The sequence below is a fragment of the Microtus oregoni genome, unplaced genomic scaffold (assembly GCF_018167655.1).
Source record: "Microtus oregoni isolate MIOR12 unplaced genomic scaffold, Mior012 000003F_ref0000135, whole genome shotgun sequence".
Taxonomy (NCBI): Eukaryota; Metazoa; Chordata; class Mammalia; order Rodentia; family Cricetidae; genus Microtus; species Microtus oregoni.
In genome coordinates, this window is record NW_024543062.1 from 49925508 (window position 1) to 49940947 (window position 15440).

General features: G+C 39.1%; 1 protein-coding gene across 6 annotated transcripts in view; it reads right to left on the reverse strand.

The window, feature by feature from the left end:
* Ptpn4 (protein tyrosine phosphatase non-receptor type 4) overlaps positions 1-14545 on the reverse strand; it is a 186849-nt gene extending 172304 nt beyond the window's left edge. For all 6 annotated transcript variants that reach the window (XM_041649236.1, XM_041649235.1, XM_041649240.1 and 3 more), the window contains exon 1: positions 13951-14545. The gene's annotated coding sequence lies outside the window, so the exon portion shown is untranslated. The remainder of the gene's footprint in view (positions 1-13950) is intronic.
* Between the last annotated feature and the right edge of the window lie 895 nt (positions 14546-15440).

Below are 15440 nucleotides of genomic sequence, written 5' to 3' on the forward strand. Positions count from 1 at the left end.
GCTAAGGAAGTAGTTTAGCTCTAGAACACCTGCCTAGCAAAGGCAACGTCCTGAGTTCAATCCCCAGTGCTGCAACAAAACAAAGAAAATTTAGAAGTTAAAGTTATTTTGCCAGATGATGGTGGTGCACACTTTTAATCCCAGCACTCAAGAGGCAGAAGAAGCCTAGTCTACAGAGATAGTTCCAGGACAGCTGGGCTACACAGAGAAATCCCATCTCCAAAGGAAAGGGGGGGGGGGTGTTTAAAAACTTATTAAAGCCTTCTTTCTTACAATTCACACAGTTAATAAAAAAAATAGGTAATCAGACTTGCCTCACCTATCACAGTCTGTCACCACACTATGCTCAACTCATGACTACATAACTTGGACAAAATATACTGATGAAAACTCAAAAAAGTGTAAGGAGAAATGTGTTATATATATTGAAAACAAACAAATAAACAAAAGATGCACTTACAAGCTGGGCTGATGAGATAGCTGAGTAGATAGAGGCACTTACCAAAAAGCTTGAGCACCTAAATTCAACCCCCAGGATCCACATTGTGAAGAAGGGAATCAACTCAACACCAGGTTGTCCTCTGACCTCTACATGCACACCCAATTTTCACTGTGGCTATGGAAATGTGGAAGAAGCCTTTGGCTGGGCCACAAAGTCTGAAAGGCTAGTTTAAGTGAGCATTAGAGGATTTGAGGTATAGAAAGATATAGTTAAATCATTAGTGCAGAATGTTTATGGGAACACTAGTTCATATAGAAAGGGGGATAAAAATAATCAGTTACTCAAGTTAAAGAACCAAAATCCTAAAAAGTTTTACTAATCAGAATTAGTTACCTTCATTTTATATTTACACAATAAAGAATGCCACTCTGTTGGAAAGGACAGAGAAAGGAAGTCTCTACACATTAAAGTGGTGTGGGAAGTCCTTGTGTCTGTGTGTTGCTTTTAGTGGTTAATGAATAAAGAACCGCTTTGAGCCTACGGCAAGGGCAGAACAGAACTAGGAAGAAAAACTAAAGTGAATGCTGGGAGAAAGAAGGGCAGAGTCAGAGAAAAGCCATGGAGCTGCTGGAGACAGACACTAGGAACTTTAGCCAATAAGTCACAGCCACGTGGCAATACACAGATTAATAGAAATGGGTTAAATTAATATGTAAGAGTTAGCCAATAAGAAGCTAGAGCTAATGGGCCAAGCAGTGATTTAATTAATACAGTTTCTGTGTGATTATTTCGGGACTAAATAGCTGGGAACAAACTAGCAGCCTCCTTCCTACATTAAAGTCATAATCTTCAAGGTGTATTTTGTGCAGAAAAAAAATATAATACAAAACATCATCAGAATGGTAAGCTAGTTTCTACATGCACAAACAAATAAACAATAACCTATCCTTTTTGTAAATTGTATTAATACTGTTCAAAAAGGAAAGGAGGCTACCTATAAAGAGTACAGAAGGCAGCAAAGGTGTTCAAACTTCTCTACATAGACCTTTTTATATTATTTTGAAATCTGAACCAAGTAGTCACATTACTGATTCAATAAAGGAAACAAGATTCTGAAAATAATCAAGCAAGGCATGCCTATAATCCCAGAACTTAGTTGCAGGGAGATGAGGCAGGACAATTGCAGTCATGGGTTAGGCTAGACTATATAGAAAATTCCAGGCCAGCCTGAGAAATAAAACATCTGTCTGAAAATAATGAATAAAATAAACTGAGAAGTCAGAGGGTTCAAATGATATATATTGATAGTTAGAAACTGTGACTTAACTACATATTTTGACTATACTATTTGCATATAACTAACAATAGCTGGTCTATATCACTTATAGTTGTACAACTGATTTCAAATTTATCTAAAGAAAGACAATATAAGCTTCTTAAGAATGAACAGGAATGAAAAGTGCCAAGCATGGTGGCACACACCTTTAATTCCAGAGCTCAGGAGGCAGAGGCAGGCAGAACTCTGAGCTTAAGGCCAGCCTGTATACAGAGCAAGTTCCAGGAGAGTGCTGTCCCAAAATACAAAAATAAGAGAAGAAGAAAAGGGAAGTTAACAAATTATGTTTGTATTACTCTAAAGACTCACTAAGATGACAATCATCTGAAATGGGAGCAGGGAGCCATCCCAGATTGTTGCAGGAAATTTGATCATCCTGTGATACCTGAAACTTTTAAATAAAGTTTACCTTGAATCAGGGGGCGGGGCTAGAGACTAGACCTCCAAATAGGCCATAGAGAAGCCAGCATTTTGGATAGAGAAGAGGCACAGAAAGGAAAGGATGGGGACTTGAGTTTAGCACTTTTTGGTTTGGGAACAAGTGAAGGGACCATTTCTTACTAGGTCTTCAGTCAAAAGCAAGGTCAGCTAGTCGCTAGGCTCTGCTCCCTGATTTACAGTAAACTTTATTTAACAGTTTCAGAGTGTCACAGTAAGATCAAAATTCCCACAATACCAGAGACCTATCTACCCAAATTAACCCAAGAGCAGTTTCAGGTAGTAGATATTGTTGTATGGTTCTGCACCTGCCTTCTTTCCCTTGAGACTAACAAATATTAAGACATCTACAACCTTAAAAACTGATTCTTTTCTTGGTGCTATCTCTTAATCTTCTGATCCAAACAGTCGTTCTCAAAATTCTTGAAGACTGTCTGATTTATATTTATGATGCCTACTTTCCTCAATTGTGTTTCTTAACAAAGCCCTGCTCTATGACTCTTCTGCTAGAGCAATAGAGGTCTCAAATAAGGATAAAGCAGAATAACTTTAGCAGCATCTCAAAAGATTTCCTCTGCTATGGTACAACCTCCACATTCCCACCTATTTTGAAAAATCTATAAAGTCTGAGATGAAACCCAAAGAACTTAATAATCTATATTTCAAACAGTTGGCTTGCCAAAATACACCTGAAAACCAATTAGTTAAGGTCACCAATAACTTTCCAATAGTCAAAATCACAGCACTTCCTGCTTAATCTTTAACTTAGCAGCATTTGATACTTTCCCAAAATTCTCTACTTTACCTTTTACCTTATAAACAGATATTCTTATATTCATTCAGTTCTCTTCTTCCCATCTAAGGACACTTAATCTGTGAATGATCATGATTAGAACCACAAGGATCACCTTCTTTATGAATAAATGGACAAAAATTTTCATCAATGAGCTATAAAGCCTAAGCAACTTTAACTCCATTAGCTTCCAAATCACACTTAGGTAGATAGCCAGGGTATTGCAGCATAGGAGTACAAAGATGCTTCAGTAGCAACAAATATGAATCTGAAAATTCTGTCTTGCTATTTATACTTATAAACCAAAAGGCATATGTCTTTAAAATGTATTAATTTATATGTTTGTTTATGTGTCTGTTAGGGAGGAGTGTGTGTGTCCTGGTACACAAGAGGATGTGCAGATGTACGCACATTAATGTAGAGGTCAGAGGTCAGTTTTGGGTGTTATTTTTCAGAGCTGTCCACCCTTTATAGTTGTCACCCAGCCACAGAGGAAGCAAGATGAGAATGCCCCACTGATAAAAGTACCAAGCCACATGGCTAACACAGACAAGAATTATGGGTTAATGTAAGATGTAAGAAAGAGTTAATAAGAAGCCTAAGCTACTAGGCCAACCAATTTATAATTAATGTAAACCTTTGTACATTTCTTTGGGACTGAATGACTGCAGGACCAGGTGGGACAGAAACCTCTGTCAACAACATGTTTTTCTGAATTTTACTATCATTCTCCTTGACAACTGGGTATAACACTTCTCTACAAATTTTTGTTATGATTAAAGAAAAATAATTAAATAGAAAGTTTTTACCCTACTTTGACAGTATGTCCTGATGAACTATGAGCCTCAGAAGTAGCAGGAAAGGGAAACTAGCAGGAAAGACACTAGTCTGGGGTTGAAAGAGTGGCACACACAAGATGACTGAGCAAATAAGTAGTTACACCAAAACACAGTAAGAACCAATTTTTTACTCCTGGAGAAGAGAGTCATAAATACAGAATGGGAGATGGGTCAGTGGTTCTTACCTAACATGCCTAAGTCCTTGGGTTTAATGTCCCCTCCCCCCATACTAACAAAATATAACATAAACATGGAAAGGGAAAAGGCTGGAGAGAATTCTGGAGTGCTAAACTACTGGTTTACTGGTTTAAACAAACACATCAAGTATCTGTTTTGTTTTTTAAACACCTCCTCTATTGAAAGAAATCAGGATTTCTTGGAGAAAGGAACAATCCCACAGCTGGAACAGAAAAATAAAAGATGAGAGCTGGAGAGATGGGTCTGAGGTTAAGAAGACTGGCTGCTCTTCCAGAGTTCCTGATTCAATCCCCAGCAATCACATGGTGAATCACAACCATCTATAATGAGATCTGGTGCCCTCTTCTGGCCTGCAGGCATACATGCAGGCAGAACATTGTATACATAATAAATAAATAAATCTTTTTTTAAAAAAAAAAGAAAGAAAAATATATGAATTTAGAATTTACTAAGAAGTACACCAATGATGGGGACATATCCAGAAGACAAAGAAGTCAACTTCAAAGGGTTCCACTACAAAATCTGGGACAGTTTGAGCAGTAAAATAAAATTTCAAATTACAGTAACTAATAAAAACCACCAAACAGGAACAGAACCATGAGTATGTATCTGTAGCAATGAATGAGAAAATACCTACCCTGATAGGGTAAACCTAAGTGATAACATTTACGCTCTGATGAGAAGTATCGGTATAATCTGGGGTGTCTTTCTACCTAAGAGCAGTGGGGCTTAGTGTGTATAAAGGCTCTAGGCTTGATCCTCAGCATCACAAAAGAAAAGAGGGGTTAGAGATTTAGCTCAATGATAAATCATCTGCCTAGGAAGCACAAGACTTTGAGTTTTGTGTCAAAACTCAAACATATGAGAACCGGGAGGAAAAAAAGACAAAATAAAAGGTGAAAATGATGACTTTACATGATGTATATAGTAGAGACACTAGGCAAGCATGAGCTTACAGTGTTCAAGGTCAAACATTACCAGTGATGGGCCACTACCGTGTCTCTGGGTGGTTGGTGTACTAAGAATAGCACATCTTTCTGTGGTAGGCACTCCTGCCAACAATGTCTTCAGTGTACATGTGAGCAGGCATTGGGAGCATTTGACTAATGAGACATGTTACAGAATAAAAGGACTGTACTATTTGAAACTGTCAAGGTGATTAAAGACTGAAGGATTGTTCTAAACTCAAGAAGGGTAAAGAGGGACTAGCAAGACCACTTAGTAGGTAAAAATGCCTGCCACCAAGCCTAACAATCTTTAGAACCCACATGGTAGAGAGGATCAACTTCCAAAAGTTGTCTTCACTCTTACTTATAATTGTCCTAGTACATACTAAATACAAAATAAAGGCCAAAAAAATGTTTAAGCAAGAGAGTGAAGAGACATGACAATTAAATGCAATGTATGATCCTAAATAGGCTCCTGGACTAGAAAGGAAATAGAAATACCATTAGGATTATTGGGAAAATGTGACTGGCATTTATGGATCTGAAGTTAGTGTTGTTCGAAGGCTCATTTCCTGATCAGGCAGTTTTGTAGGAGACTGTTCATGTTTTGGTAACTATAGTTAGAATATTTAGGCATTTTGTTCACAACTTGCTGTCAAGTAGTTCAGAAAGTCTGATTAGGTTACAAATGGTGCACTCATTAGAATGTGGAACTAATGATAAGAATGCGTCAGCTAAGAGTTTGGTAGCTTCACCAAAACTTCAGAATCCAATTAGGTGCAGTGTACGAGGACTGATATGAAGACATGACTAGATCAGTAGAGTGTTTACCTAGCATACACAAAGCCCTACAATCCATCCATAGCATCACATAAATCTGGCATGGTGGCACATGCTGCACTCCCAACATTTGGGAAGTACAGACATAAGTTTGTCCTTGGCTATACAGAGAGAGCTCAAATCAGCCTGAGCTACATGAAACCCTGTCTCTAAAAACAACAAAACAGATGCAGCAGAAGAGAAAAAGTATCAATTCCAATGCCTCTGGACAGCTGAAAGGACATCAATCACTAAGTCCACTTTATTAAGTCAAGACTAACAAGATGTCCAGCTAATATTGTATACACAGATAGTATATAGCTAGTTCAATGTTAAAATGTGATTTTAGAATGAAGGGCTTTCAGTTCTTTATATATACCCTAAGAATTTTAATTAGGTGTGAAATTACTTCTAAGTGTTAATTTTCAAAAGTTCATTGTGAACTCATGATAATCATGGTGCCAGCAAAATAGCTGGTTCACTAAATATACTCAAAAGTATTTGGCCCTCCCTTCCCAAAGGAGAGTTGCCAAAGGATAAATCTTAGCACTGACTTCCTCCATGTCTAACTGTATTCTCATTCTTTATTTCCCCATCTCTAGCTCCTATCATAATACCTCACCTGCACCACTGTAACAGCAGTCTTGTCTCCCTGACACCCTTCTAAAGTTTTGTACCATTAACTCTAAAATCAGGAACCTATACTTTTTTAAAAACTTATACTTAATTTTATTTGCTTATCCAAATATCTGTAACAGCCACCTATTGCTAATGTCAATTTACAAGGCAGGAAGATGAAAAGATATTTCACCACATTTATACATTCACACACAAAGAAAACAATGACTAAAGTAAGTACCAAGGGGACTGAGAATGGAGAAGGGGGAGTAGGAGATTTTTGAGCGAGGCACAGCAGCTCAAACCTATAACCTTGGCACTCCATAAGGCTCAGGAGGGGGACTACCAAGAGTTTGAGATCAGACTGAGCTAAACAGTGAGAACCTGCCTCAAAAAGAAAAAAAGATTTTGACTTGACTTTTAATTTATACTGACTTTAGAGCCTCATGTTTATTTTATTTTTTTTATGACATGTCAGGGATGCCAAGGAGAAGTGAGTAAAAGTTTCAATATTTAGAACTTTCAAAACTTTACTTTTCCCAGTCTGACATCAATAAATAAAGCAATCATTTACCACACTGGGATAAACCAATGAGATGATTTTCCCCCCCACCCCACCACGCAAGGAGGAGATGATATAAAGTCGAAAGAAACCATCCTAAAGGTTGTAATATGGTCACCAGGAAGCTGCATTCTACAGGCAGATATGACTGACTTGCCCAAGCACAAGAAAGTGATGTGACCTTGCTTCCTCTCCTACCAGAACGAGCCCACATAGGAAGAAAAACTACGCCCACTCAGAGATGGGCATACACTTGTGTTTCCTTAAACACACTACATACCCTTTCACATTTCTGACTTTCATACATGCTGTTCTACCCTCATCAGTTCCACTTCATCCTTATCCAAATGCCAATCCTATTTCCCCCAGATCTTAACACACTGTCACTCTGAATTGTGTATGTGGACAGGTATGATCAGCCTAGAACTGGAGCTCAAAGAAAAGTATCAAACTGCATTTACATTTATACATAACATCACTCCCATTATATTAGAGGTTCATATGTTTGATCAACACATAAAGGAACATTTGCTTCATCGTTCCCCAACAAGACAAATTTTCAAAACTGCAATAATTAAAAGAAGGTACAATTATTTTTCCAAAATAAGAACATCTACAGTCTACATTTACAGAGATATGTGAGATAACCCTGAACCATTATCCTAGCCCTCTAGTTTTAGACTGAGGACATAAATAAAATGTTTAACATTAGGCAAATGATTTAGTTACAGTAAGCCATCTGAATGTTTATCATTTGAGTTATGTTCACAAACATGAAAATATAAAACAAAAACTTGCTATGCCAACTGCCACTTAAAGCATAGTCCTAGATGCTTCAAATGTATATACATATATTCATTCTTAGTACTCAACTACAATTCAAGGCCACACTACCACTCAGGAGCCAGAGACAAAAAGATTGCTTTTGCTCAAGGCTAGCCTGGACTACATAAAAAGTTTCAGGTCTGAGTTACACTATGAGGCCTTGTCTCAAAAACAAACAAAAAAAAAATCAACTGGCTTAAAGGTCATATAATTTGCCAATTATATTGTAGAATGCAGCTTGGCAAATTATAACATCAGATTTTAAACTCATTGTCTGACTCCAAAGTCTGTAATCTTTTTCTTATATTGAAAGGCCTCCGCTATACAATGTTTCCAATATATTCTTTTCAAAATTGTATCTTGATCACAAAACTTTACTAAACAGACACATATGGTGGAGAGGGTTCTTTCCTGGAAAGAAACAAAAATTATCAATTCAGATAGTGACTGGGGTAAATGTTAATAATTTTTTAAATTAAAACTTTCTTTAAAAAAAAAACAAGTTGCTAAACAGGGCTTAGCATGAACTCATGAAGCAATACAAAAGAAACAACCCTTGTTTTAAATGTTCTCATTAGATAAAAGCTTACCAAAAAAAAAAAAAAAAAGTAAGAAGTGGGTCTGGGGCGATGGCTCAGTGGGTAAGGTGCTGAATTTGAATTCCCAACAGCTAAGGCTAAAAATGGTGGCATGCACTAGTAACCCAAGTACTAAGCAGTGAAAATAAGCTAACTGGGTAGCCAGCTTAGACTGCTAAACTCCTATTCAGATCCAGTGAAACCCAGTCTTTAAAAAAGTAAGTAAAAGTAAGGGGGGAAGGACTGAAGAAGACATCCTAGTGTTGACTTCTGGCCTCTAAAACTGAGCCTGCATGGATCAGCACACAGCTGTGAACACACACATATACAAACTTTTTTATTCTTAATTAATACAAAGCTTTATCCAAACAATCATATATAAGCCTATAGGTACTTACTGCCAGATCTGAAATCTAGGTCATTATGACTAGTAGTCTTCTAACAAGAAGATGAGTTCTGAGAAGACTTAAGAGCAGGCATATAAACTGAAGAATCAAGAACATACAAACTGAGGTGATAAGGGTGAAGGGAAACACAATGTTACTTTAAGCAAGACTAAGTAAGGAACAGGGTCAGCAAGATCAAATTGAGAGAAAAGTCTTCAAGACCAGCAAACAGGTTAAGAATTACTTTGATAAGTACCAGGAACAGTTATATATCTTACATGGTAAGGTGGCAAGGATTGTTTCTTCCCTGTGGCTTCATAAGTCCAGTGCCAACCTATTTTTTAAAATTGCTAATCTTAAAAAAAATTAATTGGATCTTTAAAGATTCATTTTTTATTCCAACATGTAATGTTCAGTGGCAGAGAACTTACCTAGCGTTGTCTTGGATCTGCACTGGAATAAATAAAAAAAATAAAGTACTGCTTTGGGTCACACAATGCTCTCACCAAACAACTTTGTATGGGAGTATGCGCAGAAAATAACCCCTTATCCTCTGTGTACTTTATATTCTTCTCAAAAATAAATTCCTTTATGAACGATGAACAAACTGGAGAGGGAGAACCCCTTCAGAAATGTTTGTGAATATTAAGTGCCATTGTACATTATAAGAAGTAACTGAACTTTAAAGCAAGGTGGGGTCTTGAAAACAATCTTTCAGTGGTAATCCCTTCATTTCTCGACAGGCTAAGCTGAAGCTCAAGAACTAAGTAAGCAGCCTTGATGTCATGACTAAACCTGGGAAGACTAAATGCCAGACCTTGGATTTTCTAGGAAGCAAGATCTAAAAACTGTGCTACTCAAGAGTACATAACCAGCAACCACATTTGGCAAGAAATTTAAAATAATTAAAACTAAATCCAAGTTCAAACTCAGTTTCTCACATATACCAGAGTCATACTTACAAGTGCTCTATAACCGATACATAGTTAATGGCTACCATATCTAACAGGGTAGGGAAAAAAATAGTTCCCTCATATTTGTCAATTATACTTCAATAAATCTGTGAAAGAGGGGAAAGTATTTCCACCACTACAGAAAATGTAATTGGACTGCATTGCTCTAAAGAATAAGCTTAGAGCCAGGTATGGTTTGAATTCCACGTGGAGGGGAGCAGATGACACAAGACTGACCTTATATACACCTCACAAAATATACTTGATGATCGAGTAAAATAGCTTCTTTATATGTACACTGCTTGGAACTTAACAGGTAATAAATATTAACATTCTTCCCTGAGGATCCTCCTCTTTCTACTACTCTACAGAACACCCTATTAGAAGACACAAGTAAGTGTGCCTCCCTAATGAATGCCTTCCTCTGAAGACTGCCCATTCTGTTCATACCAATTTCTTCAAAAACTTGTAACCTCTCTTCCAATGTTTCTACTTGGGAATAATGAAATAAAAGATGACTGTGAACATAATTAAGTGTCCCTTGTATCTTATATGACTATACTGAGTTCTCATTCAAAGAATATAAAATAGGGGGCTGGAGAGATGGCTCAGCGGTTAAGAGCATTGCCTGCTCTTCCAAAGGTCCTGAGTTCAATTCCCGGCAACCACATGGTGGCTCACAACCATCTGGAATGAGGTCTGGTGCCTTCTTCTGGCCTACAGACATACACACAGACAGAATATTGTATACATAATAAATAAATATTTAAAAAAAAGAATATAAAATAAATCGTAATGTCTAGACAACTGTTCTATGCCGGGAAAGAATAGTTATATACTTCTTCTTTGCACTATCTGCACTGATTGAACATTCTATGAAAATACAACAATATATTCCTCTGCAGTATTTTACTGCCCTCTCCACCCCCCAAAAACCCAACTTCCGGAAGCTAAATCAATCTTTAAGGCTTCATAATACTTCTACTGAGCCAGCAAATTTAACATCTCTGAACTGTATCATTTTAAAACTTTGTAACATGTAATAACCCAGAAAAATAACAAAACTCAACTCAGTTGTGAACCAGTACATTTCTATCAATAAGCAAATTTCATTTATGAGCAAGAATTTATATTTAGCTACATTAAGTCACATAAACTTGCATTCCTAACAAGTTCACCAATTTTACATTCCTAATATGAAGAATTCAAACAGACCTTTAAACCATTTGCCCTTAACATCTACCAAACAAGACTCCTACATTTTTTTCTTTAAGATTTCTTGCTCTTTGCCAGGCAGTGCTGGTGCACACCTTTAGTCCCAGCACTTGGGAGGCAGAGGCAGATCTGAGTTTGAGGTCTGTCTGGTCTAAAAAGAGAGTTCCAGGACAGCCAGAGCTGTTTCAACAGTAAAACCCTGTCTTAAAAAACAAAACAACAAAAGGAATTTCTTACTTTTTAAACAACCTAACTCTCAGGGAAGGAAAGAAGTACTCTCAATAAGAGTCACCTTTAAATTCCCAATTTCCTATTTTGTTCCTTAAACAGAATTTACTCAAAAAGGTAGCAATGGATCTTCCTTTCAGAGTCGAGAAAAAGCCACAAGTACTTAGTTAATAACAATACAAACTGTATATCATTTACAACTCTATGTACAAAGGATTAAATTAAAACATTTCAAAGTATACAAACCAATAGAGTCAATAGAGTTCACATTAAGTTTTCTTAAAAACTGAAGTTTCTAATCCCAGCACTCGGGAGGCAGAGGCAGGCGGATCTCTGAGTTCGAGACCAGCCTGGTCTACAGAGCTAGTTCTAGGACAGGCTCCAAAGCTACAGAGAAACCCTGTCTCGAAAAAACCAAAAAAAAAAAAAAAAAAAAAAAAAAAAAAAACTGAAGTTTCTATTGCTATCACATATTTTACTACTGTTTCACTTTATACATCAAAAGGTGGCACCTAAGCCTAAACTGATAAAAACTAATTTGTAGGATTCTGTAATTTTTATTAAAGTTCTTATTAAAAAAATAATAACATCTATACTGGTCACAGTAGAACAGTTCAAGAGAATTTTCCTGAGGCTGCATTCTAAGTACATCCAACCCAGAAAGTATTTTTAGCAAATGTGTTCAATAGATGCTGGTGTTATGCCTAGCCTAAATTAGAAATTAGTGTCATAAATTTAAAGCAACAATGTTACTAGGGATATTTTAAAGATACTCAATTAGGACACAGTGGAGGAGGAGAGAACAAGAGAACATAATTTCCCCATAACCTAGAAGTTAGATATCAGAAAGCTGAAATAAGTCACATCTCTTACTACTTTTGAGGAATCTGTGATTTTTCTATCTTAACAAACTTTAACCAAGTCAATATTAAGAAAAACTGTAAAACAGTGATGTTTCCTTGTGTTTAAGTCTTTTTAGCATATGTTTAAAGCAGATTAGGTAAATAAAAAATACTATCATATACACACACACACACACACATACACACAGACTATGTTGATCTTAAAAATCAGACAAGATCACATTATTATGGGGACATCCATGCACAATGGTGTCAACACAAAATAAGAACAAAGATAAAAATACCATAGAAAATTTGAAGAGACACAAAAGTAGCTTTTGTGGTAATTGGAGCAGAAATGTATTCTGACAACAACAGCAAAAAAAAAAAAAAAAAAGGATGGTGTCCACAAGATGATCAATCTCAGATTATGAGTGGGAATAAAAATGGTTCTAAATTAACTCATAAGCTTTTCTTCTCAAATTAACTTTTTTCCTTAAAAGAACACTGAATTTGTGATCCTCAAATTTGAGACTTAAATAAGAAGTCTAGTTTAGTCTTAAGCACACTGAATAACTGTTTAAGGCAACCCCCTCCCCTTTCGGAAAACATGCTTTCCCTCTGACACAATGATATTCACAAACCCAGGATTTTCAAAAAGTTGTGGCATTAATGCCCCAGTCTCCTTTCTAGCCCAACTATCTTTAAAAGTCAGACACATTGGCTTTTTGTTTTTGTTTTTCCTCCACAGCCATGTTTTACATGTGACCAATGAACTGTGTTATTTCATCTGGACCCAAGATCTGGTCACACACTCAATATTTCTTGAATTGCTCATTCCAAAAGTAGCTAGCAGATATGACAGGTCCTCCTGGAACAAGCAGTTTTTAAACCCCACACATCGTCCTTGTACACACTGATGTCACTCTGTGATGCAAGGCCAAACATAGTCTCTAGTCTAAGTTTCAGGGAAACATCCACATGCATTATCAGTGAAACTGTAAACTGTTCATTTTTGAAGAAACCACAGCAAATGCATCCAGACGTGCATTTAACTACATCTCAACTTTCTTTAAAAAAAAATAATAATTTCTAAAAATCCAGCTTCTCTTTAATCTCTGAATTGTCTCTGTCTTGGGACAATTCACGTAACTAAGGTTTCGTAAGAATCGTTCCCGTCCATAAAAAACAATCCATACGCTCCATTTTTCTGTAAGTAACTATTAACAAACATTGCCACATAAGCACCAATTTTAAAGTCAGAAAGCCAAAGATCACTGCGCTTACGTTTACAAAAAGCCATAAACAGTGGACTGTCCTTTACTACAGACTCGCTTTGAATCTGAGCGTTATGAAGGCAGCGAAGATTCCAAAACATCATGAAAATCTAAGTTCAGATCTGTTCTACATCTCAACTTTTGGGGGCCCAACTACAGATTCCTAAAAACAAGTAGGTACAAGCAGAGTCACAAGAGACTTCCAAGTTCAATGGGAGGGATCTTGTGCTCATGCAGCACGCAAAAAAAAAAAAAAAGAAAGAAAGAAAAGAAAAGAAAGAAAGGAAGAAAAGAAAGGAAGAAAAGAAAAAGAAAGAAAAATGCTTATATGAGTCAATTAACGTAACAATAATAATTAGAAAAAAGAAGGATACTACAAATGGAATACTGAAGATTCTAAACCAGCCTTACCTTGAGTACAGGAACACTGCAACGTTCCATCTCGCATCTATCCCATCCCTTATACCTTGCACTCATCCCTAGCAGAGATTTCAACTATAAGCCCCAGAAAGATCCGAGTACCCGGACCCAGTAAGGGGGAGTCGATCGGGTAGCTCCGGCTACCTGATTCCGCAAGCTTCAGGTGCGCGCCCACGACCTGCAAAGGGGACCCAAGAAGGCCAAACGAAGAACGTCCCCACGCGCCCCTCTTACCTTCGTTATCACAGCCGCGTCTTCTCGGCTGGAGAAAAAGAAAAAAAAAAGAAAGAAAGAAAGAAAACGCACAGACAAAAAGCCAGGAGGCCCCGGACGCACAGCCGGGGGAAAGAGGCGCGTGGTCGGCGTCGGGGTGCTCACCCCTCAGCGCCCCGCGAACAGACGCCGCCACAGCGGCCGCGCCACGGCCGCGGGCCGCCAGCACCCCGTCATCCTGCGGGGCTGCGGCGGGGCCGGCGTGCGCGGGGAGGCGCGCGCTCGCACCTCGCGGGGAGATGAGCTAATCCCTTCGCACGCGCCCCCAAAGTGCCGCGGTCCCCCCAACACGCGGCCCGCGGGCCGAAGTCACGTCGCTTTCAAGTCCCGGATCCCCGATTTCTGACAGGTCCCAGGAGTCCTAAAGAACAATGTCACGTCCGCGGAGCAGGAAAGCGCGCGGCGTGAGGCGGCGGGTGACTCCAGGGAGGCGGCTCTGTGTGAGAGTGCAAAGGAGAAGCTCGGTCACCCTCCTCCCTCTTCTCCTCCTCTCCTTCCTCCTCCTCCCACGCCGCCACCGCCTCCTCCGTCTCCTCCTCCTCCTCCTCCCCCAAGCACACCCCGTCTCCTAGGCCGCAGCATAGCAACCGAACATGGCGGCTGCGCGGCCGCCGGCCAGTCAGAGTGCCGGAACGGCGGCCTCAGCAACAGGAGGCGGTCTCGCGAGAGGTGAAGCCACGCCCCTGCTCCGCCCCCTTCCCGCCTTCCACCCGGCTCCGAGGGGCGGGCGCCTGCCTAGGAGCCTAGGAGCGTAGGCACTCGCAGGTGCGAGGGAGGCGGGACTTAGCGGGCAGGGAGAGGAGGGCGTGGCTCCGTGTCCACACCCCATAGCCCGGCCGGGATTGGTTCCTTGACTGTCATCCCTGCCCCTCCCTCTTCCCGGGAGTACCAACGAACTCTAGGGACACAAAAGACGGGGATAGCGCGAAGTGGGGAAACTCGATCTCTTGGCTCCAGGTTGTCCCAGCTTAGTGCTAACGGAGGGTACAGGTTTTGAAGTGCAGTTTTCAATCATTTTTTCCTCCTCTCGAAAACAATGCCTAAGCAAAAGGCGTTCACGGGTGAAACAAAGGATGGGTGCTTTCTGTGTGCCAGGAACACTGCTTTTTAAAATCAAATCCTGTCATTTGTTTTAAGAATGAGAGTTTGTATTATCGTGCCAGAGCTTTGAGCAGGGTTACTCTAGTGTTTTCTGGGTAATACAAATTTGCTGGTGATAGATAGGACATTCCTATGGCCTGGGTGACCTCAACTGAAATGATGGAGAAGAGAGTTTGGGAGTACCCCCGTATTTCCTCTGCCTCTATTTAACTTTCTTCCATTTCTTTATTTTGTATATTCCTAAAACATGTGCATGTGTCTATGTGTGTAGGTCAGAGGACAAGGTTTGAGAGTTGGTAATCCCATGTGGGTCCCAGGGATTGAACCCAAGACTTCAGACTTGGCAGCAA